This window comes from Otolemur garnettii, unplaced genomic scaffold (genome assembly GCF_000181295.1).
Source record: "Otolemur garnettii isolate 467f Iridium unplaced genomic scaffold, OtoGar3 scaffold00100, whole genome shotgun sequence".
Lineage (NCBI taxonomy): Eukaryota > Metazoa > Chordata > Mammalia > Primates > Galagidae > Otolemur > Otolemur garnettii.
This window is the reverse complement of record NW_003852495.1, coordinates 7,126,427-7,152,317: the sequence shown is the minus strand read 5'-3', so window position 1 is coordinate 7,152,317 and position 25,891 is coordinate 7,126,427. Positions and strand designations below refer to the sequence as shown.

Here is a 25,891-nt window from a genome sequence, read left to right as displayed (position 1 = left end):
GGAGCATTCCTGAAACTCCCCTTTCTTTTGATTTCTAGCTCAATAAGCCACTGGGAGTTGAGTTTTCCATAATTTATATTTGAAGTTGAGATATAAAATATTTAGAAACAAGAATAGCCTGGGCAATAGGCAATCAGAAAGGTCTGTTCCTTGTTATTTCTCAGCACTAGCATAGTGTATTCAGTATCTGATGAGTGACACTCTGGAGACCACACACAAAGTCGAGAGCACAGTCACCACAGTCTGAAGTGCCAAGGCCAGCAACACTTCCTGCCAGCTCTGAGTAAGGGCATTTCATCTCTGGGAGCTTCAGCTTCCTCATCTGTATTTACCTCACAGAGTTACAGAAGAAACTTCGTTAATCATCCATGTGGACTGCTCAGCACAGGTCCTGGGTGATGCTGGGGATGCCTGCTGGCTGCTGTCACCACCAGCCTCTTACTGGTTTCTTGCCTATCAAATGGTGACCATTATCTGTCTCTACTTTAATGAGTCTATGGTGAGATAAAATCCGAAAAAGAGCATGAAGTACCATACTAACAAATTTCTTTCTTTCTTTCTTTTTTTTTTTGAGACAGTCTCACTCAGTTGCCTAGGCTAGAATGCTACCATGGTGTCAGCCTAACTCACAGCAACCTCAAACTTCTGGGTTCAAGCAGTCCTCCTACCTCAGTCTCCTGAGTAGCTATGACTACAAGCACCTGGGACTATCGGCACCTGCCATGATGCCCAGCTGAGTTCTTCAATTTTCTGTTAGTAGAGACAAGGTCTTGCTCTTGTCAGACTGATCTTAAACTCACGAGCTCAAGAGCTCCTCCCGCCAAGGCCTCCTAGAGTGATAGGATTGCAGGCATGAGCCACTGCACCTAGCCCAAATGTTCATTCTTATCTTGGACTCAGCATATATAGTGCGGCAGTTATAAGCATGGGTTTTAAACTCAGGCTTCCTGGGTGTGAATCTGGCTCCGCTGTGTGACCTTGGACAAGTCTCTTAATCTCTGTGCCTCAGTTGCTTCATTTGCAAAACGGAAATTACTAAAGCATCTCCTTCATAGGGCTGCTGTGAAGATTAAATGAGTTAATATGTAAAACTCTGAGGGCGGGGCCCAAGACAGACAACTGCCATGAAGCTGCTATTACTACTACAATTATATGGATTACATGGGGTACCACTCCCTAGATGTGTGGCCCTAGGCAAATGACTTAACTCTCTGAGGCTAACAGCAGTACCTACCTCATAGGGTTATTATGAGAATCAGCCACCAGCTCTGGAAGGGAGACAGTACCACTCCCACATCCACGTGCCCAATGCCCAGCTGAGCATGGAGCTGCCCACTAAATCCCAGCTTGCACTGCTCAGTGGTGTGATGCTCCTCGGTCCTCTCTCATGGTCCAGGACACTAGTACCTCATGCAGAGATGTGCCCTGAGAATACTCCATGATCCAGAACTCCAATCAAGCAGAGTGGCTCTGTCTGCTGGCACATGGTATCCTCAGGAGGATTTTTAGGTCAGGGAATGACCAAGTCCCATAATCGGGAACAAGAGGCAGTGTCTGTTCTGAGTATGGCCTGGGGAAGCTTAAGAGTAGGTTCCTCCAGAAAAGGAAGAACTTAGTAACCACAGAGGCCCGTCCCAGGCAGCAGTAACCAGCAGTTGGTAGGCAGTGCCTGAAGAGCTCCTCAGGTTGCCCTGGAAACTAAGGGACCACAGTGTCAGGAACTTATTCAGTGTCAGTGCTTATTACTGAACAATGCGATCTTGACAGGCCATTTAAACCTTCTGTTTTGGCCAGGCACAGTGGCTCATGCCTATAATCCTAGCACTCTGGGAGGCTGAGGCAGGTGGATTGCTCGAGCTCAGGAGTTTGGGACCAGCCTGAGCAAGAGCAAGACTCCATCTCTACTGAAAATAGGAAAACTAGCTGGGCATAATGGCAGGAGCCTGTTACTCGGGAGGCTGAGGCAAAAGGACTGCTCAAGTCCAAGAGTTTGAGGTTGCTGTGAGCCATAACTCCACAGCACTCTACCCAGGGTGACAAGTGAGATGATGTCTCAATCAATCAGTAAACCTTGTGGTTTTCTCATCTCTTCGATCCATGGTTAGCCTTCCTCCCATCCTGCTCTGAAACAGGGAACTACATTTCCCAGGAGTCCTGTTTAGGTTCAGCCAGCAGGGTGCAGTGGCAGACTCTGTCTCAAAAAAAAAAAAAAAAAAGTTAAAACACACAGCCACAGACCCAGTGATTCCAACACCAGTAGAAGTATGGCCCATGAAGCCCAGCTGCCTTGGCCGAAGTTCCCATTGCAGCACTACTTGAGATAGAAGAAAAGAAGGCAACCTCAAAGTCCCCGCTGAAGGACTAGTTCAATAGGCTGCACTGCACTATAGCTCTGTGGGTAGGGCACCGGCCACATACACCGGAGGCTGGCAGGTTCGAACCTGGCCCAGGCCAGCTAAAACAACAATAACAACTGCAACAACAACAACAAAATAGCTGGGTGTTGTGGCAGGCGCCTGTAGCCCCAGTTATTTGGGAGGCCGAGGCAAGAGAATCGCTTACACTCAAAAGAGTTCGAGGTTGCTGTGAGCTGTGATGCTGTGATACCACTGCACTCTACCCAGGGCAACAGCCTGAGATGGAAAGAAAGGAAAGAAAGAAAGAAAGGAAAGAAAGGAAAGAAAGAAAGAAAAGAAAGGAAAGAAAGGAAAGAAAGCAATGTGTGTGCCACAATGGTCCTGAAGGAGTTCACCAATGAACAAAAGCAAAGGAGAGTCGAAGTTTGCCAAGACCTTTCGGAGAGGCAAGATAACGTTTTGGGGTGTGTTATCACTGGTGATGAATGTGAGTGTACCAATACGACCCCGAAACAAAGGATCCTTCCATTCTTCACCCCACTCTATAAAGTGTTTTTGGTGTGTCAGTAGCCATGTACTTATCCTTGTAAAATACATGTGAAGGATGAAGTTGGAAAAAATAACAAAAACCTACCCAGTGACAACAGAGGAGACATGCGTTTTTTCTAACATCAGTTGAGTGGTCTCTGGCAGCCAGCCTCTCCTTGCACCCTCCCCCCCTTTTTTGTGAGGTTAAGTGAGGGTGGAAGAGGCAAGAGGCAGAAACTGGACACAGTCATTATACTTCCTCAAAAGAAAACCACACTTCTTTGTTCTTAAATGCCATAAAATCTGTCGGGCCTGGCATAATTTGCTAACTCAGTGGGCCTTAGTTGGAGACTGAGTTTGGAAGCCTTTTCCCAGTGGTGGTGGGAATTTGTCTACTCAATTCCCACTTCCATCTTCTCAGCTCCTAGAGGATGAACCCCAGTTGGTCAAAGGCAATCAGGGCATGGCATTCCTCTGGAAATCTAACTGGCCTGGTTGGGGAGGGGGGCAGGTGACCTACGCTGGACCAACTGCAGACTGAAGGGAAGTATTTGTAACACAAGGCGGAGGAGGCTTTTCTCTCTCCCCAGATGCCTGTGGACAAGAAAACAAGTAGCCAAGTTATCACTGGATACCATTTTGGGACCAAAAGGCAATTCTAGAGGCCTTAGGAGAAAGCTAAAGCTGAGAACCTGATTCCTTGACAGACATGTCCTGAGCAGCTAATGCCAACCCACCTCTGGGCTTCCAGAACAGGGTAAATGTCTTTACTATTTGGCCAGATGGTACCAAGCTTTTTGTTACTTTTTTTTTTTTTGAGACAGAGCCTCAAGCTGTCCCCCTGGGTAGAGTGCTGTGGCATCACAGCTCACAGCAACTTCCAACTCCTGGGCTCAAGTGAGTCTTCTGCCTCAGCCTCCCAAGTAGCTGGGACCACAGGCGCCCACCACAACACCTGGCTATTTTTCGGCTGCAGCCGTCATTGTTGCTTGGTGGGCCTGGGCTGGATTTGAACCCGCCACCTTAGGCGTTATGTGGCTGGAACCTTAGCCACTTGAGCCACAGGCGCCGAGCCGCTTTTTGTTACTTTTAAGTATTTAATAAAGGCCTGCAAACTAGCCAGCTATTTTTTGATTGTTAAACGAGAAAATCTCTGCAAAAGGGAAATAAATAGGGCATCAGAAGCAGGACTAGGAAGGGCCAATTAATGCTAAGGTATGCACAATGTTCATGGGTCTCAAGTTGTCTGTCCTGTCCATCCAGGGGCTACAGAAACAGTCAGTTGTATCTCTGCACACCAGGGCTCCGGAAACCCACAGCAGCAGGTTACTTTGTTTCTGTCATCCTTTACGCAGGCTGCAGCCAGTTTCCAGGTTCTGTTTCTCCTGATAATGGCAGGGGGCTAATCCCCAGCTGACTGGAGTAAAGGATGAGAGACAGGACCTGAAAGCCCAGCCTGACTCTCCTGCAGCTGCTCTGTTCCTGAATCAAAGGTCAGACTTCTGGATCTGGGCTACTGCTGGGATCTCTGAAATGGTACATGGCCCGAGGACCTCAGCAAGGCGACCTCACAGGCTGCAGTGTACCATCACTCCTCCACAACAAAGGGAAAGGCCAAGTGAGACAAGGGGGACGGCAAAGGAACGTACACACTGGAGTCTGCCTGCCCCAGGCTTAATCACGGCTCTACCCACAGATCACCCTGTGTCTCTGGACAAGTGATTCCACTTGGACTGCCTCTCTTGTAAAGTGAAAGGAAGGAGGGATAGAGGATGAAGGGAAAAATAACACAAATCTACTCAGTGAGATATCTTTGTCATTCACTCAAGTCATTCATTCAACAAATATTTATTAAGCAGCTCCTTTATGCCAGGCACTACTCTAGATGCTCAGGATACAGTAGAGATAGGCAGTATGCAAGTAAACAAATCGATTGTGAAAAGTGCTATGAAAAGAATAAACAGGGTGGTGTGATGAAAAGGGAAGGGGGGAGTGAGAGGAGTTAGCTGGCAGGAGGCACAGCAAGGTGCTGCAAAGTCAGATGGAGCCCAGGTTCAAATCCTGGCCCCACCAATTCCCGACTGTGTGCTCAGGCAAGTGACCTGACTTCTCTGTGCCTCAGATTCCTCACATGTAAAACTAGAGAGTACCTACCTCATTGGGTCTCGGGGAAGAGTAAATGAGTAAATAATTCCCATGACACTTCTTGCAGCAAGGCCTAGATAGGGAGTCCCATCAGTTCAAGGGTCTCTGAGTACTTCTCAACCACCTGGAGGAGCTGCTAAAAAGTGACAGTTACGATGATGGGGGTTTCCTGAGACATAATGCACTCAAGTCCTTTGAAGGGAAGCCCCTTCTGTGAACAGTCAAAGCCCACCTTGTTCTGAGCAGGCCCAGCCATAGCTACAGCAAGAAAAGGGACAGCAAGGCCCTCCATTTGGCAGATGACACCTAGGCAGGTCATGGGACCAGAGGAGCTGCTCAGGGTACGGAGCCCCTATACATCATGAAAATCCAACACCATTCCCAGGCTGGAGAGGCTATGTGGGCCCCAAAAGGAGTCATTTCCTAAGTGGTGCTCGGGAGACAAAAGTAATCAAGAAACTCTTCCTTAGCCCTCTCTGTCTCTCCCCAGGGCCTGGCCCATTAGAGGGAACTGAGAGAAACAGTGGTGACTTATGAAAGAAATGGGAAATGGGCTGGGAAGGCCGTCAGCAGCCCCGGGCCTGAGAGGAAACTAGGCCACCTTTGTGGGGAGCAGGATGGGGTCTGTTCTCTGAGAGGAAGGGTTCCTGCGTCATTGAGGCCTGGAGCGTTTCTGAGGAAGAGGCAGGCTGTTGTGATCTGTTTTGTGGGCCACTTCAGCAAGCTGTTTCTTTCCTAGGGATTGATGAGTCTAGAACCAGGGCACCTTCTCCTTTATAGAAAGCTCCTTTCAACCCTGCTGAGTGGCCAGATGACAGCACAGAGCTTCAAGGTGCTGTGTGAGGGGGAGGGCTGGAGTCTCTGACCCTGACCCTGGTTTGTAGCAATCAATACAAATGTCCTGGGGAAGGAAGGGAATCAGGACATGAAGCCTTGAAAGTGTACACCAGAGTGAAGAAAACTGTCATTGCTTCGTTCCTTAAAATCTTCCCACAGCTCCTGGGGGCTGAGGGAAGAAAGTCCAAATCTCTTACCATGGCTCACCAAGCCAGGGATGACCAGACCTGCTAACCAAAACTTCCTTCCCCTCCCCCTGCTCCGGTCACATGGGGCTCTTAAATCCCCCAGTGCATCAATACCTTCTCCCTACCCCAGGGCCTTTGCATAGGCTCTTCTCCCCAGACACCCCAGCCTCCACCCTCCCCTGGGCGAGTTTCTCCCTCTTCATTCTTGAAATCAAGGTTCCAGGTGGCTTCTTTAGAAAAGTCTCCTCTGACATTCCCGCCCCTACCCCAGCCTGGAATAAGACCTCTCACCTCCCGCCTATTATCCTTTTGCAAGGCCCTCTGCACTTTTTCTTCCTAGTGTAATTACCACAGTTAAATTATGTGGGTATTTGAATGATTATCTGACATCTCCCCACTGGATGGTGAGGGCCATGAGGTCAGAATAATTGCAACCAAAGTATTACTTTTAACCATAGCTCACATTTATTAAACATGTACTGTGTTTTGCAGCATTATCACCTGGACTCCTTACAAGCCCTGTGAGGTCAATACTGCTATTATACCAATTTTGTAGATGGATGGAGACGCCATAGCAGTCCTGGCCAAGATATCAGGCACTCAGTAAATGGGTAGTGTGGGGGCCCCCAGATGTCTGGGTTATAGTACCACTTATCCCTTCCCTCAACATCCACTGAGGACAAGAGTCTAAGTCCATGGAACACATTGTTTCAAACTGCACCCAGAACCTGTCCCCTCCTTACCTTCTATTCTCTCTACCCTGGTTCTGTCTCCCTTATCTCCTGCCTAGACTAGGGCACTCTCCTCCCCATTTTCACACTGGCTCCTATAATTCTTGTCCACCAAGGCAGGTTAGCAGAAGATGCTTGGGGCATGCAGAGTTGGAAGAAGCTTCTCCTCCCACCGCTGAGACTGTCCACAGCATCCCTAACTACCTAACTCCCTGCCAAACTCCTAATAGTCTGGAGGAAGAGTTGACAGGGCTTGTCAATGGCATGGCTGCTCCAAAGGACTGATGAGCAGACAGACACACACCTTCCTCTGACCATGGAAGGGACCTACTTTAAGGTGAAATCAACATGACGGACAGCACAGCTGTGGGCAGCACAAACCTGGATTCCTCATTCCCTCATGCCATTGATGAGCTGCTATGTCACCAGCCCAGAAAGTGGACAAAGAATTCTCAGACTTGGAGTTGGGGGTCCATCCATTCCTGACTGTTAAAGCCTGCTTGGGAGGAGTGTGTTTCTGTACCTGGGAGCCCAAAGCATCTAAACCATATATTCTCAATTCTACCCTATTTACAGGTCAGTAGGGTTTTTCTTTTTTTTTTTTTGGTAGAGACAGAGTCTCATTTTATCACTCTTGGTAGGGTGCCGTGGTGTCACATAGCTCACAGCAACCTCCAACTCCTGGGCTTAAGCAATTTTCTTGCCTCAGCCTCCCGAGTAGCTGGGACTACAGGTGCCTGCCACAACACCCAGCTATTTTTTGGTTGTAGTTTGGCCAGGGCCGGGTTTGAACCCGCCACCCTTGGTATATGGGGCCAGCGCCCTACTCACTGAGCCACAGGTGCTGCCCAATTGGTAGGGTTTTTTTTGCCAGGGAGAACTATCATCCTTATTTGTTTTTCCTGCTTACTGTCTGTCTCCTGCTTCTAGCTAGCTCTGTAGGAACAGGGATATTTGTCCGTCTCATTCATTGCCGAAACACTGCCTCCCAACAAGCAGGAACCCAGCATCTGCTGAAAGACTGATTGTGCTCGTTCCATTTTTCTAACAGCTCCAAAAGGCAGGTGTTGCAAGTACAAACTCCTCCCCACAGTCATGCAGGCCTTCCTCCAGGTCCTATACAGAGTCCACTTCCTTCTCATGTCCAGACCTCCACTGATGCTGTTCCCTGTACTGGGACCTCTGTCCCCAGTCCTTACCCAAACTCACTGAAGGTCTGCTCTTTCCTCAGGCTCCTCCCAAATGCCAGTCCTTGTGACAAACGTCTCTTGACCTCAAACATGTCAGAGCCCTGAGACCTGCTCTCCCAGCCCTCGGGTTTCCTCTATCAGGGCGCTTGGTGAGGATGTAATTACACGGCTATTGCTGTGACTACTTATATTCTGTTTCCTCCACTCAACTGTGAGCTCCAGGAAGGCAGGGACCTCTTTTTATAATATTTCCAGAGCCCTGAGAAAGTCTGGCATATAGTAGGTACTGAATAAATGCCATACATGTCAATGGTGGGCAGGATAATTTACTGCTCACCAAACACCAGCTGCCCCCATGTTTCCTTGCAGCCCTCTGCAGTTAGGCAGGACCATGGACTAGCTCCAGGTGTGAGCAGACTTGTGCCTGTTCCTTCTGGGCATCCAAGTGTTGCTGTGCAAACTTTTGATTCTTGCCTCCTCATATGGTGTCCTTAGAGGCTGTGGGTTTCTTCTGGGGAACCCCCATCAGCCTGGGTCAAGCCCCCCTATCTGACAAATAAGAACTAGACGTTTATTGTGTCCAATCTCCAAGATTCAGGGCTAATTTGTTACTGTGGCAAAAATTTGCCCATCATGGGCATCCTGCAAATGAATGACGGCAGCTAGAAGCAGAGATGCTGCAATCACAGACTGGGAGGTACAGAGCAGGCAGTGGCCTCCAGCTGCCAGTACTGAACCTCAGTGAAAGGGTTGGGGGGAGAGGGACGGAATAAGTACTCCTGGGGAATTGCCATTTTTAATTCTTGCTGGGACAGATGAAAGGACCCAGAGGGTCCCCTACCTCCAGACAGGGCCTGCCTCAGCAGAAGCCCTCATCAAACACAGCTCCTTAGGGATCACAGCCAAGTCCCAGTCCCTGTGGACAGGGAAGGAGGCTGCTCAGAAGCCAGTAACACCCTGGAAAACCCTATTAGCTGGAGGAAGCTGAAACAGCAAGGCTGCATGAAGGGCCTGGGTTAATTCAGGCTGACAGCCTTCCCTCGGAATCACCCACTGGGGCTCTGCCCTCCCAGCTCCATCCCAGAGAATAAATCACACTGTCAGGTCTAATTTGGGACTTGGATGATGGGCTGAGCAGAGCATCCATGCGTTCTGGCCACAGAGGTCAAGGGCAGCCTAAGCTCCTGAGGCTACTGCTGAAAGGCCCAAGATGGGGTGGGGAACCTTCTGGATCCTTGAGTGTGGCCTTTTGACAGACTCCAAATTTTACAGAACAAATCCTTTCAATGAAGGGATTTGTTCTGTGAAGTTTGGATTTGGTTAAAGGGCTGCACTTTGGGATCTAGAGGGCTACATGTGGCCCCAAGGCCACAGGTTCCCCCCTTTCCATGAAATTCCTGGCCTAGGCCTCAGCTGTATGAGTCCTGCCTGATCCCTAAACCCAGTCCTGCTGCATCCTATACCAGCTCAGGCTGGGCACAGGGTAAACCCTCTCATGTTTGGTGAGTAAATAATCACAAAAGCAGCAGCTAATGCTTATTATCTTAGATTCTGTGACTAAGCTGCCTAAACTTCAATGGAGTAAGAGCTAATGAACATATAAGCTGACACCACCACCATCATCTCCTCCTTCTCGTCTTATCTGTTATGTGACTACTTTGTGCCAGGCACCGTCCTAGGTACTTGAAATTCATAATCACAAGATTTTATGAAGAAGATTTCAGTGGCAATCACAACGATGACAAAAATAAACTTAAAATAAAGCAGGACTTAATTAGACTGAAAAGCTTCTGCACAGCTAAGGAGACAACAACTAAAGCAAATAGACAACTTTCAGAATGAGAAAAGATATTTGCACATTATAAATCTGACAAAGGATTGATAACCAGAATCTACAGAGTAGTCAAATTAATCAACAGAAAAACAGCAAACAATCCTATCTGTCACTGGGCAAAAGACATGAACAGAACCTTCTCTGAGGAAGACAGAGGAAGGGCTAACAAACATGAAAAAATGCTCATTATCCCTAATCATCAGAGAAATGTAAATCAAAACCACCCTGAGGCTCGGCGCCTGTGGCTCAAGCAGCTAAGGCGCCAGCCACATACACCTAAGGTGGCGGATTCGAATCCCCAGCCCAGGCCCGCCAAACAACAATGATGGCTGCAACCAAAAAAAAATGGCCAGGCGTTGTGGCAGGCGCCTGTAGTCCCAGCTACTTGGGAGGCTGAGGCAGGAGACTCGCTTGAGCCCAGGAGTTGGAGGTTGCTGTGAGTGTGATGCCATGGCACTCTACCCAGGGGGATAGCTTGAGGCTCCGTTCAAAAAAAAAAAAAAAACCACCCTGAGATATCACCTAACCCCAGTGAGAATAGCCCATATTATGAAGTCCCAATGCTGCAGATGCTGGCACGGATGTGGAGAGAAGGGAACACTTTTACACTGTTAGTGGGAGTATAAACTAATACAATCTCTTTGGAAAGAAGTATGGAAAATCCTCAAAGAACTCGAATCAGACCTCCCATCTGATCCTGCAATCCCATTACTAGGGATCTACCCAGAAGAAAAAAAAGTAATTTTATCCTAAGGACATCTGCACTAGATTGTTCATTGCAGCTCAATTTATAATCTCCAAGATGTGGAAACAACTTAAAAGCTCACCAACCCAGGAATGGATTCACAAACTGTGGTATATGTATACCATGGAATACTATTCACCCATAAAAAGACTGGAGACTTTACATCTTTGGTAATAACTTGGATGGCATTGAAGCACATTCTTCCTAGTAAAGTGTCACAAGAATGGAAACACAAGTATCCAATGTACTCAATACTAATATAAAGCCAGTAGATGATCTAATACATGCCCACAGAAGAGAAAAACTCAATGGAATTCAAGTTGCAGGGAGGGGGAAGGAGAGAGGGGAATTTGTGTGCTCCCACTTAATGGGCACAATTTATATGGTACACCATTTATATGGTACACCTCTTGGGTGTGGGGCACAACTACAAGAGCGACTCTACCTAACAAATGCAAATACTATAATCTCATTGTTCGTACCCTCACATTAACCTGAAATTAAAAAAATTCATAATCTCATTTTTAATACTCAAAACAACCTTAAGAGAAAATAGAAGGTCCCAGAGCTAAGCTGCCCACTTAGGGCTAGTCAGTGTCTCAGCTAAGACAAAATCCCAGGTCAGCTGGACTCAGGAGCCCATGCTCTTGGACACCATCTCAGCACACTTTTGATTTTGTCTTCCTTGGGAAGTTTGCACTGAAAGCCTAAGTAATAGTCAAGTGACTCCTCTGGGCTCCCAGAGCCCTGTGGCTTTCCCTATAAGAAGTCTCATCACTCTGGGTTGCTAACCTGTAGAACATTCCCATCATGTTGCATATCCGGGTTAAGCCTACTGCCAGCAGAGGACTAGGAACATGGGATGTGCCCAGCCCATTTTGGGTAGGTGGATGGGTGGATGGATGGATGGATGGAAACCCAATCCAAAGCTTTCATTTTATAAAAGAAGGCAACAGAGATTCTGAGAGTTATAGAGAGAGTTTACCTGAGGAAGGGGGAAGCAGAGAAGAAGGACATATTGCTCCTTGAATCTCTATTCCACCTCTGTGAGGAAGATGAGTCAATTAGGCTTTCTCGCCTAAAGGTCATAAGGTGCCCAGTTGTTAGAATGTTTTGAGTAACCATGATTATAGTCAGCACATATTCCTAAGTAATGGTCATTAATGTTTAATTTTGAGCCACTGTTGTTCTGGCTAGTAAATTATTAAGGTCCCAAGGCTTTCTGCCTGGGGTGGGGTAAGAAGCTTCCTATGCTAGCTCTCCTGAGCTCTCCCATGAGCTGTATGAAGGCAGATGTCCCCATGACTGCTCGCTTGCCTGCTACAAGTTGAATAAAGGGCTTGTCACAGTGACCTCCTGCTCCTTGATTCTTTCTCAGTTTGTCCCAATCCAGTGTGAACTTTTATGGCCTCCATTGGCACTATACCTTCCAAAGCCCAAACGCTGCTTCCAGGAGCCCCCTGATCCCCAGGCTGGGCTATACACCACCTGGGTTCTCACAATCCCTGGGCTTCCCTCATCACAGCCCTGACCAGTCTGGACTGTCACCATGGAAGAGCCTGCCTTTTCACTGACAAGGGGTCCTATGAGTACAGGGCCCACCCAGCTCTATGGGGACAGGCACAGAGGAGTCGAATCAACCGGCAGGATTCCAGAGCAAGGCAATAAAGCTGGAAGTCTCATTCTGAGAAGGATAACTAAAAGCACAGGCACAGTTTGTTTGGAAAAGGGGAGGCCAGGTGCAGCTTCCTCAGCCATTTGCAGGCCCTGAAGGCTGCCTGGAAGATGTGTGGCTCACTGCTCACCAGGGTGGGACCAGGGCCAGAGGGAGGCAGTTACACAGAAGTGGGAGTGACTCACAAGAAAAGTTTTTAATGATCACAACTTCCCCAAGCAAAATATGCAGCCCTGTTCTTCCCCTGCTGGAAGAACTGAAGATGAAGCTAGCCAGTGAGCAGCTCAGGGCCCCAACTGCTCTTTGGACCTCTTATGAGGCAACAAAGTGGAGTGGCTAAGAGCAAGGGTGCTGCAGATGGGCTGCAAAGGCTCCCGCCTGGCTCCTCTTCTGATGCCTCAGCTTCCTTGTCATTACTGTGGAGGTATCACAGCAGTGACATCACAGGGTAGTTGTAAGGACTGAATGAGACCAAGCTCACAAAGTGCTTACAGTGGGGCCTGGCACAGTCAGCACCATTACTGTTAATTATTACTGCTTACCGTTCCCTACAGAGCCAGACACTGTTGGCTGCCTAGCCCAACTGATGCTTCCAAATCATTTTTTCTGGCCTCCTCCTCAGGAAAGGTTAAAAAGTTAACTGAAATTTTCCTGCTTCCTTAGAGCTAGGGGAGGATATGCGACACACTTCTGGCCAATGAGATACAAGTGGAATCTTCTAGCGCATTCTGGGAGCACTTAAGCAGTCCAGATTTGAAACACAAATGTCACTGGAGGTGATTCGTCACTTTCTGTTTTGCTTGGAGGGGCAGCAGCAACTATGTGACCACAAGGAAAAAGTCCAAGGGACTCAGGCTCCAGCCGTGACACTAGCCAGCCACAGAGCTAATGTGGGCAGCCAAGCACCTCCAGGTGGGAGAGAAATCAATCAACCCCAAGCTGCTCTGAACTGGATTTTCAGTTCTTGAAGCTACAAGTATTCCAGGTCAGTGCAGCCACCATGACACAAATGGCTCAAGTCACCTGCCCATGGTAACTGTCTGCCAACCTCAGCTCAGACCCATAGTTGGGAACCCCCTATCTAGAGGAAAAAGAGTGGAAAGCTGAGCCGATGTGCTATTTCCCAACCCCAGCTTTGTGTTCTACCCATCCTTTCAGCTGCAGTTACATCCCATCTGAACAGTTATTTACTAAATATTATCTTTAAATTAACTCACTTTTGGGCAGCGCCTGTGGCTCAGTGAGTAGGGCACCGGCCCCATATACCAAGGTGGCGGGTTCAAACCCAGCCCTAGCTAGCTAAAAACAGCAATGACAACTGTAACAAAAAACAGCCAGACATTGTGGCAGGTGCCTGTAGTCCCAGCAGCTCGGGAGGCTGAGGCAAGAAAATTGCATAAGCCCAAGAGTTGGAGGTTGCTGTGAGCTGTGAGCCCACAGCACTCTACCAAGGGCGATATAATGAGACTCTATTTCAACAACAAAAAATACTCACTTTTAAACTTAAAAATATGTACTTTTTTTCAGTAGAACCTCCATAGGTGACCACCTCCTTAAGTTGACCTAATTTTCATTGACCAGACATACACCACATGTATGTGTCAGTGCAGTTGGCCTGGTTCCTTATGTTGAACACCTCTGTATGTGGACCAATTTGTTACAGTTCCCTGGGTAGTCAACTTACTGTGCTTAAAAAGGAATCTACATCACCACTAAAAATGAAATATTGGTATCTTTTGCTAAAAGGAAAGGTAACTTTAAAAAATAACTCTGAAAACAAAATATAGGCTCGGTGCCTGTAGCTCAAGTGGCTAGGGCACCAGCCACATACACCAGAGCTGGTGGGTTCGAATCCAACGAGGGACTGCCAAACAACAATGACAACTACAACCAAAAAATAGCCAGGCGTTGTGGTGGGCACCTGTAGTCCCAGCTACTTGGGAGGCTGAGGCAAGAGAATCGCTTGAGCCCAGGACTTGGAGGTTGCTGTGAGCTGTGAGGCCACAGCGCTCTACCCAGGGTGACAGCTTGAGGCTCTGTTTCAAAAAAAAAAAAAAAGAAAGAAAGAAAGAAAGAAAAAAAAGAAAAGAAAATATAGTCATCAAATGTACCATCAAAAATTACCTGACGTAGCATAATGTGAGTCCAATGGACTAGTAAAAACTCCTCATTTTCCTTTTCTACTGGGGGAAAAATATCAGAAAATCTTTCAATGTGGCATTTCCACAGGGCAACAAGGGTCTACAGCTGAGTAGGGAACATATTTTCTTATTTAGCACAATTCCTAAAATCCTGTTCAGGAGTGAGCTGATTCGACTGTGCTCTCCCAATGGGCTGGGGGAAGAAGTAGGCCAGGCCCCGCATGGTTCCCACCTCTTTTCAGGGCCTCCTCAGGCTTTCCCAGATCACCTTGTCTAAAATTTCCCCTGGTGACTCCCAGTCCCTTCCCTACTTGACTCATCTCTGTATGTTCTACAGTACTTATCCCCATCAACTTAGCCTACATTTGCTTTTTATCTATTTATTGTTTTATTCCCAGTAGAACTGTCAGTTTCCTTAAGGAAAGGATTGTATCTGTTTTATTCATTCCTGAATCCCCAGTGCCTGGAACCTAATAATAGGTACTCAAATGGTATTTGTTGAGTGAAGGAAAAGAAACAAATGAATCAAATGAATGAACTAATGAAACCTCATCTCCTTTCTCTTTCCTTAAGGCTCTGGTTACTGTGTAGGGAAAATGCTGGTCCTGCAATTTGAGGGGTAAGGCTACGAATTCACTTGGGATTTAGGACCTTTTACTACATTCAAAAGGAATGTGATAGGTTAAAACAAATGTTTATGAGTCTATATGATACATATTAACTCAATAAAGAAAGAAATGAGGGGGAAGGGATAGGTCTTTCTTATAGAAGAATTCTAATTAATAAATGTAGAAGGAGTGAGGGACATACAAAAACTACCATTAGGGAAATTCACATGCCACAGTAATAACTGTTGCAGGCAAGAGCCAGCCACCAATGGATGCTAAAATTAGTCAGTGGAAATTTGAGGAAAAGCAGGATATTAGCAAAGCATGTCCCCCAAGATATGTATTAATTACAAAGGAAAAACAGCAATTTCACAGCAGAGAAACCTGGCAGGCACTACCTTAATCCAGTGACCCAGGTGAACACTATCAGGAGAAAAGGCATGGACATCATGGACTCCACATGGTGCCTTGAGGAGGGAATGTCACTTCTGTGGGGTTCTTCCAAATAATGCACAAACTCAACTGAGTCACAAGAAAACATCAGACAAGCCCAAATCGAAACATTCTACAAAATAACAGTGCAGTCCCCTTTCAAAGTGTCAAGGTCATGAAATACAAAGAAAGACGGAGGCATTGTCATAGACTGGAGGAGATTAAGGAGCTATGACAACTGAATGTAGTGTGTGATTCTGCACTGAGTCTTGGAATAGAAAAAGGACAATGGTGGAAACATCGGTGAAATCTGCTCAAAGTCTGTAACTTAGTTAATAATATTGAACCAGTATTAAATTCCCGGTTTTTTTTTTTTTTTTTTCCAGTTTTTGGCTGGGGTTGGGTTTGAACCCACTACCTCCGGCATATGGGGCCAGCGCCCTACTCCTTTGAGCCACAGGCGCCGCCCATGATTTTGATCACTGTGTTAACAGTTTTCAGGACGGCAACATTAGGAGAAGCTGGGGGAGGAGTAGGTATGTGAACTCTCATTTTCACTTTTTTATAACTAATGTTACTCCAAAATAAAAAAGTTAATAAAGAATTGCGCTAACAAGCAGCCTTTGACAGAAGTCTGGCCCTAGACACTGTCCCACAAACAAGCTCCAAGTACTCGGGCAGAGTGGTGCCAGGATGAAGGAATATGAGACCTAATAAACAGATGACAGAGAAGCTCCATCCAGATTCACTCAGTTCCCACACTTTTGACTCACCAGTCTCTACAACTCAGCTAGCTCCACTTCCTGTGTCCAACCTGGACGTCAGAATCTTCTGTTTTTCTACTTCCCGCACTGTTCCAGTCTCTTACTTCTTCCAGAAGCAGACAACATTCCCTCCCAAGAACCCCACCAACAAAGGTTGGGGTCCTCATTTAGAAATGCCTCACTGCACTTTGGAATGACATACAATCTGCAGCCTGCGCCATAGCTTAGAAAACATCCCACGGAAACAAAAGAGGATGTTCATGAGCCAAAAAACCCCAGAAACCTAAATAGAACATGTATAAAACCCATATATTACAGGGAAGTATTTACCGTATGTACATATTTTAACTATGTGTAAATACCCATACTCTATTTTTAACCTACAAAGAAACCAGCACAGTCACACAGCGAGGGGTGGGGCTGTTCTGCACCGTGACGGCAGTTTCACAACTGCACACATTTGTCTGAACTCAAAGAACTCTACACTACAGAGTGGATTTTACTCTATGTGAATTTCAAAAATTGAATTAAAAAGGAATGTATGCTTATGAACAAAGACCAACTGGGCATGGTAGGAAGCACGCTGCAGAAGCACCCACATAGCATGGTTCCTTTTTCTTATACAGCAAACTCAAATAATAAATGTGTCTATAAATAAGAGGAAGGTTCATGTACGGGAAGAGGCCTGGCCAGACATCTACCCAGCGAACGGCAGTAATTACCTCAGAGGTTAGATGTTAGGTTTGTGGGTGGTAGGAGGGATAATGGAGGAAACTTTCATTTTCCCCTCGGTATGCTTGTGTAATTTTTTTAAATAAAAAAAGATGCTTATGTGTATGAGTTGTACATTTAAGTAAACGAACAGCCATGCTTTACTTACCCTCAGTTCCTTCTGGATTCTAGTGCTCCTTGAGGGTCCCAGAAGAGTGGATGGCTATCAATGGCTGTGCATCTACAAAGAGGGAAAAAGAGGTTATACCTTTGGCCAACTTGAGCCTTCGTGCTGCAGAAACATCTGTCATTCACATGCTCACTCTCTCAACAAGTATTCATTAGCACTTGCTATGTGCCTGGCTCTGAGAATAACCCAGGGGCTCTCTAGGAGCTGACGTTCTAGCAGGGGAGGAAGACAGTGAACATATCCTCAATACCAAGTCAGGGTGTGGGGTGGAGCCTGACGGAAGCCATGCAGGTGTGGATGCAGTGACAGGTCTGCCACTTTACACAGAAGGCCCGAGGAGAGGACAGAGACCTAAGTATGAGAGACCACAAACTGTGTGACTATCTGGGAAAGTGCCTTCCTGAGTGGGGAGCCCACGTGGAGCGTCTTAGGCACGGCCAGCAGGCCCATGTGGTTGGCACAGAGTGAGGGTAGGGTTAGTGGAAGAGATGGGGGCAGATGGAGGGCTGCTGTAAAAGGACATTTCCTCAGACAACTATTAACAGAGGAATGACAGAGAAATTAACACCTGTCCTGATTTGGAACTTCATATTAGGCGTTTGTGTTTTTGTACATTTAGTATGGTTGTTTATACTGAAATGATATTTCATGGATGAACGAATGTGTCCCAGCTGAGGGGGTACTGTTTATACAGTTCACCGGCACATTCCAGAGCCAGCATAGGCCAGGCACTAAGTTGGCTGAGATGTGAGAGGATAGCCTAGAGCCACACCATATGGAATGGCCATTAACTAATGACTCTCCCTCCAGATGTGCCAGCTCTGTCCTAGCAGAAACATGCTGGTTCATTTCACTCTCTCAATCACCCTAAGAAGTAGATACTATTGTTACTCTCATGTTACAGATGAAGAAACTGAGGCACACAGTGGGTTGGAGCTCTGTCGCTGAGGTAGCGCAGTTAGTCAAAAGTATATTAAGCCAGGTGTGACTGCACCCACCTGTAGTCCCAGCTACTCAGGAGGCTGAGGCGGGAACATCCATCAAGCTCAAGAGCTTGAGATCAGCCTGGGCAACACAGCAAGACCCATGTCTATAAAAAGCATTCTACATACGACCAGGATATGAACTCAGCAGCCTGGCTCCTGACCAAATGGCTAGACCATACTGTTAGAACAGTCAACAAAGGGCAGGCTCACTGCCTCTCTGCTCCACTTCCCCTATAATCTAACATCTAAGTGCTACCCAAACGCCAAGGCCAAGCTCAAATGCCAGTTAGCTCCTTCAGGAAGCCTCCTAGGAAAGAAAACTAGCAAGAATGATCCTCCTAACTTCCACCCTTCAAGGGTCCATGGACCCAAGATTAAGAACTCCCAACGTAGATCTGAGAGAGAGTAATGGCAAAGCAGGTTCCAAAAGAAGATAATCAGGGAGTATGGGGCAGATTCAGCTTCATGAACTTAGCATGGGAAAGGTCCTGAGCATTGGCTGTTTTGGACCACCCTGTAGCCACTTCCCTTTCTGGGTCAGCCACCTGAACCTCCCCTTTCCCACTCAGCCCATGGGATCCCTGAAGGAACTGACCCCCTAATGATTTGGATGTGAGTGTGGGACTGGTGACATGATCGAGGCCTAGCCACTAAAGCCACTGTACCATCTTCCCTATTCCTGGCTTCAGAGATGGCCCAGGGTGATCCAGGCACCACAGCCAGGATGATCAGAGCAAGTAAACACTAACCCCAAGATATATACTGGGACTATAGGGGAAAAGAAGGTTTATTTCCCCTGGGGCTGCTAAGCTGATCGGATCTACTCCTAGAGTGCCAGGGGCTGCCTCAAAGCCTTCCCTTTGAATAAAACCTACACAGAGGAATGCAAAGACAGGAACAGGGTCCCAGCAACTTCATGAGGCCCTGGATCCAGCTGTGCCTGAAGCCATTACAAGTAGAATCTCCCAGACCATGTGTTCATGTGTTTCCTTTTGTACTTAAGTAAATTGACCTGAATTTCTATTTGTTAAACAACCAAAAGACACTCAACTAACACAGAAGGGCAGAGATAAAAGCTGTTCCTGATGACTCCCATAGCTCACCACTAGACCCTTTACGGATGTACAAAATAAAATTAGAAACAGTTACTATCCATAGAAACAGCAAATACAGAAAAACATACGCTTTAAAAACACTCAGAAATGGCCTCTTGGACAGTTGCTATCCCTAAGCTGGTGTACGAAGCCCTAACCATTTTGCTTTTCAAGATATGTCACAGGGCAGGGAGGAACCAGAAGCACCCAGAACATTTTCCTTTATTACCAGACTTCCCATTTTAAAAATTCCTAAGATGATCAGAAAGCCCCTGCAATAAAGCTCTTGTAAAATTTTAATAGCTGCCTTTTAAAGAGCAACAGAAATTGCTTTTCTGCCGCCTATTTTCTTCTTTCTTTCTCTAAAGTGATACACATGGCTTTTTTTTTTAAAGACAGTCTTACTCTGTCACCTTGGGTTGAGTGCTATGGCATCATCATAGCTCACAGCAACCTCAAACTCCTAAGCTCAAGAGATCCTCCTGCCTCAGCTTCCCAAGTAGATGGGACTACAGGCACTCACCACAAAACCTGGCTAATTTTTCTATTTTTAGTAGAGACGCGGTCTCGCTCTTGCTCAGGCTGGTCTCAAACTGCTGAGCTCAAGATCCTCCTGCCTCGGCCTCCCAGAGTGCTAGGATTACAGGCGTGAGTCACTGCACCTGGTGTATATGGCTCTTTACAGGCAGATTGGCAGCGATGTGCAGTGGTGCCAAGTCTCTTTAGGCTAGGACCTTACTTACTGCTCACTGGAAGAAGCTGTGAATGTCCATTAGTCTGGGTTCCCTCACACAGCAGAGAGGAAAGTGCCAAAGGCTTGTAGAAATGGCAGCAAAATACAAGGCTAGGAATTCAGCCAGGACCCCAGATAGTCCAGAGCCCCACTTCATACACCTAGGAAGGATGAACTTGGAGTTGCCTCCACAATCCCAGCACACCCATGCCCATGGCCCATCTGCCACCCAGGCTATACTCACAGGCTGGGCATCTCATTTCCCACAGGTTTATACTAAGAAGAGACTCTTGGAAGAGAGAATGAGAGGAAAGGGGATGTGCTGACCTGACTGCCCGCCTGAAAGTTTCCTCCCTAATCCCTTTCCTCCAAGGGATTGGCTCTGAGAGACACATGATCCAACCAGAGCCAATCAGAGCCTGCCCTGGAAATTTTGCTTCAATTACTAGGAGAAAGAAAGAGGTGCAGTGTGAGTCAGCTGAGGGCTTCCTTGTCATCCCAAGGAATGAGGGCAGAGAATAAAGTCAAAGCTGAGAAAGGCAGAGCACAGAAGTGAAGAGGAGTGCATGCCTACACTTGATCTTAGCTAAAAGGCCGGGAAGCCATAGGGGTGAATTCCTGATGAGAATACTGGAGTGGTGACTCGTCAGGCCCAGCTTGGGGATTTTCAGGTCTCCAAGCCATTAACTTACCTTGGCAGTTTAAGCTAGTTTGAGTTGGGGTGATTCTGTCACAACAGAACAGGAAAGGATCTCAGAATTCAGTATAGCACTCCTTCACGTTTAGGTGAACATGACCCTTCTTTTTGTTTGTTTGTTTGTTTGGGGGTTTTTTTTGGGGGGGGGAGGGTCAGAGCCTCAAGCTGTCACCCTCGGTAGAGTGCTGTGACATTACAGCTGACAGCAACCTCCAACTCCTGGCTTAAGTAATTCTCTTGCCTCAGCCTCCCGAGTAGCTGGGACTACAGGCGCCTGCCACAACGCCTGACTATTTTTTGGTTGTAGTTGTTGTTGTTGGCAGGCCCAGGCTGGATTTGAACCCGCCAGCTCTGATGTATGTGGCTGGCACCTTAGCTGCTTTAGCTACAGGCACCTAGCCAACCCTTCTAAAAGCTGACAAAATAAAACTATCCCCTATCTCCCCAGGAAAAAAAATTTTAAAACCAACATAAAATACTGCTTGGATGTCTCAAGGATGTCTCTGAAGCCATCTGCAAGAGGAAATGGGTAAAGAACACTTTGATCTAGTGGACACCCTGTCCACTGGTAGGAAAGGAAACTGGGGTTTGGAATGCTTAAATGACTTGTCTGGGACCCACGGCAAGCTGGGGGGCAGGGCTGACCTCCCCTAAAGCTCCATGAGGTTTCACTTTGCACTCTCCTGAGTACAGTCCTTGGGGAGATTGCAGAGGGTGAAAGGAGGCAGAACTCTGAGGGGAGAAAATTTCAGGCTGGGAGTCTAGATCTCCACACCCCCATTTCACCCACAGCAGCACCACCTGTCTCTGCTTTATAAAATGGGCTTTCAGAGAAGTGCCCGACAAAAGTCCCACAGCTCCATAATCAACATACTGAAAACCAATGTCTTGTATTACATTATGGGTACTTCCAAGTTAATGACTTTGGTTTTGCTCCTCACTGAAAGCCTGTGAAGCAGGCAGGTAACATCACCATGGCTCTGGGTGAGGTGTTTCAGCCAGGGTGCTACTCTCCTGACCCCATGGCCAGTCGGCACGTCTGTGCTTTCCATTCCTGTGCTTCTGCCCCTGAAATTTCTACCCCAGCCCCCGATTTCCACCTCAGCTCATATGGAAAGGATCATCCAGTTACACCACTCCCCCTGACTTAGTCTCCCCCAAGGAAGAAGAGGTGGCTAATCTATGTGGTCAGGGATTGTGACAGCTGCTGGCACCTCCTGGGACCAGGCCTACCAGCCCTTTCTTTCCCTGTGCCCAGAAATGCCAGGAGGTTCTCTTACGTTTCTGTCTCACAGCAGAATACACACCCTGGGTGGTATCCACATAGCCTCTAAGATGGGCTGGCCACATGTACTCTCTCTTTACCAAGTGGTAGTAGAGGACAGGCAGGCCTCTCTTCTCTGTGCCACCAGCTGTGTATGTGGCTGACCTAGGAATTAAGATTTGAGGCAAAGGATAACTAAATGCACTGGGGCTTTCTGCTTTAGGCTGCATTCTCCTTACTGGGCTCCCAGAGCTTCATGTTGGGACATCGGGACTTGCTCACCTACTAATAAAGTGGTTCAATCATCCCTCCTATAGATAATAGACCCATTATACCCATCTCTATCTTGTCTTTGAAATACTGACTTAGGAAAGTGTCTTTTCGTTCCACTGCCTCTACCCTACATCCCAACAAAGAAAAGCTGAGATGTGAAGAAAGGACTTTGCCTTGAGAAAAATCTAGGCCCTCAACAGCCTCTGAGATCATCCTGCAATTAATCATGTTTTCTCTTATGACCTATATTCTATTAATAGCACACACTAACGATTAGTACTGGTTCTTTTATTGATTGATGCAGTCCACAAATATGACTAAGCCTGGGTCACTGACTCTGTGGGGCTCACTTCCTCATTTCCTATTCCTGGTACCCCCAGGCCCACCCTCCCCAGAAGATAAATGTGCTATTACAAGGCTCTGAACACAGAGCTATGAGGACCTTACTGTGCTGGGGGCCCGAGGGTGGGCCTGCCTCCAGCCTAGCCTGAGATGCTCCATGGTAGAACAGCTTGCAGACAGACCCCTGCAGAGAAGCCATTCAGGGAAACAAAATGCCATGTGACCATTTCATGCACAGCAGATTGGCCAAATTGTCAAAGTCTGTTGAAGTTGTGGAGTAAGGGGAATACTCAGTCACCCCAAGTGGGTGTGGAAATTGGCACAGACATTTTTGGAAAGCAATGTGAAATTCCTTATAAAGATAAGGAGACAGTTTCATCTCACCCAGTGACCAGTCCATGGTTCCCTGTTGAGCCCCCAAAACCATATATGGCAAATTCTCATTCTGAGTTCAAGCACAGGTTTTTATTTTGATTTTACTGTAGTTAAGGCACCATTTTTAACCCATCTGACCCTCATAACAACCTGTGTAGTAGGTTTTACTAAGATCCTTATTTTTAATGGATCAGAAGACTGAGGTACAGAGAGGTAATTTACCCACAATCACACAGCCAGGAGGGATTTGAACCCAATGTTGGTGGCTTTACAACCACCAACAACGCAGTTCAGAGCATGGGCTTAGCCTTGAATCCTATCTCTTTCCACATAAGATAAGCAATTCCAGATGGGTGAAAGATGCCAATGCAAAAGGAAAAACAGAAGATAACACAGGAGCATCTCTTTATGGGGGAAAGGTGAAGAGTGCCCATTCAGGGATTCTGGAAAACCGTTTCCATTCTCATCACAAAAAGGGTCAGACTCATCCATACAGTCCCTCGCCCAGTCTAGAATGCAGATCTGGTAACTGGATTTGAGAAGGTCTCTTTTGTCCCCAGAACACCACCCTACCCAGAAGGGTAGAGTGTAGCAGCCACATTGTGGCCACAGGGTGCCCAGAGAGTCAGAGCCCTGTTGACTTACCAGTCTCTCTCCCTCCAGACATTGTCACTGACAGGAATGGGCTTAAGTAACAAAGTTACTTGTGTATTCTGATAGTTGTAGCCAAATATCAAACGCATTCCTAACCGAAACACCTGCTACAGCCTGGCTCCAACAGCCACACGCTGTCCCACCCCTTGGGGAAGAGTCTGGAGAGAACCACTGACATGGACTTAAAGGTGTCTTAAAGTTTCAACTCAGAGAAGAATTTGAGCATGGCTGAACAGAAGCGCGTAGAAAGATGACCTGGGGCCTGAATTAACTTTCAGAGCACCTGAACAAGGAATAGCATTTTTCTCCCTACAAGAAAAGAGCAGCTGGGGTGACTATCATTTTAAAGGCCAAGCCCAGCCTACTGGCACAACTGCATTGTGGTCTCCTGGCCCCAGGCTCATGGGCTGGGGAAATCCTGCATAGCTTGTGGATCCTTTTTCTTCCTGTCACCAGCCATTTGCTGGATGTGCCAACAGTTAAGCTCCTTCCTGCACTGCTATAAAAACAGCTTGTCAATGTGGTTTCAACTACTGGGTGCTTTTCTACAAAGCACTGTCCCGGTCCCAGCTAATCAGATGGAAGACAGAACAGTGGTCAATCTACCAAAATAGGTCAGGCTTTATTTTTTTAATCCTCTTATTCATAATATGTTGAAAGGAAAAAACCCATTAACAATGAGAATGTTTAAGGTTACTTAACCTCTCTGTGCCTCAGTTTCCTCATCTATAAAATGGGGATGATAATGATGTAAGTGTTGTGAGGATTAAGTAAGAAATTACTCCATGAAAAATGTTTAGAACAAGTGAACAAAAGCAGATACAGGCCTTGCCCTTATAAAATGTACAGTCCACAAGAAGGGGCAGAAAATAAACAGGCGAACAGATACACATGTAAGAGTAAGTGGTGAAAGGTACCATGCAGGAAACCTGGGTGAATTCAAGTTCACAAATAAAGAAAAAGGAAAAGGAAGCTACATGAAAAGTGGGGGTAAAAATATCCCAGAAAGTCCATTACCTGAAGAACAGATGAACAAAACATGGTGGCTCCATGCAATGGAAATTCAGCCATAAAAAGGAACAAAACACTAATTCATGTACAACAGGGATGAGCCTTGAAAATATGGTGCTGAGTAAATGGAACCAGTCACAGAAGGCCACATATTATATGGTTTCACTTATCTGAGATGTCCAGAACAAGCCAATCCATAGAGACAGAAAATAGATTAGTGGTTGCCAGGGGCTGAGTTAGGGAAAACTGGAAGGTGACTGATGATGGGTGCAGGGTCATGTTTGTTGGGCTGATGAAAATGTTTGAAAATGTTTTGGAACTAGGCACTGTCGATGGTTACACAACCTGGTGAATACACTAAAAGCCACTGAATTGTGTAACTTACAGTGGTAAGTTTTATAGCATCCAAATTACATCTCAATTAAAAGACATTCAAAGGGGTACCCAGACTGAATTATCAGATTGGTAATAAATTCGTTAATGAAAAAGAGAGAGGCTCGGTGCCCACAGCTCAGTGGTTAGGGCGCCAGCCACAAACACTGAGGCTGGCAGGTTCGAACCCAGCCAGGGCCAGCTAAACAACGATGACGAATGCAACAAAAAATAGCCGGGCATTGGGGCAGGCACCTATAGTGCCAGCTACTTGGGAGGCTGAGGCAAGAGAATCGCTTGAGTCCAAGAGTTTGAGGTTGCTGTGAGCTGTGATGCTATGGCACTCTACCAAGGGCAACATAATGAGGCTCTGTCACCAAAAAAAAAAAAAAAAAAAGAAAGAAAAAGAAAAGAAAAAGAGAGAGAGAAAGAGAGGGAGAGAGAATTCCAAAGATGAAAGCGGATAGAGGAATCTGTTCAAAGAAACTCACAGGGGGTCCCCTGTGGCTAGCTTGCTTTGGCAAGGGAGGGTGTGCCTTCAGATGCAGCTGAGTGGGCAACAGCCAGTCATATGCTTTTTATTCTAAGTATGACAGGAAGCAGGGAATGATGTGCTCTGATTTAAATCTTTGAACGATGCCTCTGGTTGCATCACAGAGATTGTCAGTGTTCAAAGGATGCAGAGAGAAATGGTAGGTGGCTGTTGCTATATCCAAGGAGAGTTGCTGGTGGCTGGACCCTGGGAAGGGCAGCAAAACAGGAAGGAGGCTGATCTATTTCAGATCAGGAACAAGTAGGCCTCACTGAGGACTGGCCATGGGGATGAGGGAGAAAAGGAAGATCTAAGAATGACCTTCATGAGTTCTGAATGGCCTCATGGGTTTTTCCAAAGTAGTTTTCTGACAGATTCAAACTGCATATGACATCAAGAGTGGTTCACCAAATGCCTGTTAAATGAGTTGAATAAATAAACAAAGTGACCGCTCTGTGTTTTTTGGGTTGTTTTTTTTTTTT

The 25,891-nt window shown here is 46.7% G+C and overlaps 1 protein-coding gene across 1 annotated transcript in view; it reads right to left on the bottom strand.

The window, feature by feature from the left end:
• The window catches only part of SIPA1L3 (signal induced proliferation associated 1 like 3), a 248,595-nt gene that overhangs the window by 137,235 nt on the left and 85,469 nt on the right, over window positions 1–25,891 (bottom strand). Inside the window, exon 2 of the mRNA XM_003796134.3 lies at window positions 17,056–17,127. The gene's annotated coding sequence lies outside the window, so the exon portion shown is untranslated. The remainder of the gene's footprint in view (window positions 1–17,055; window positions 17,128–25,891) is intronic.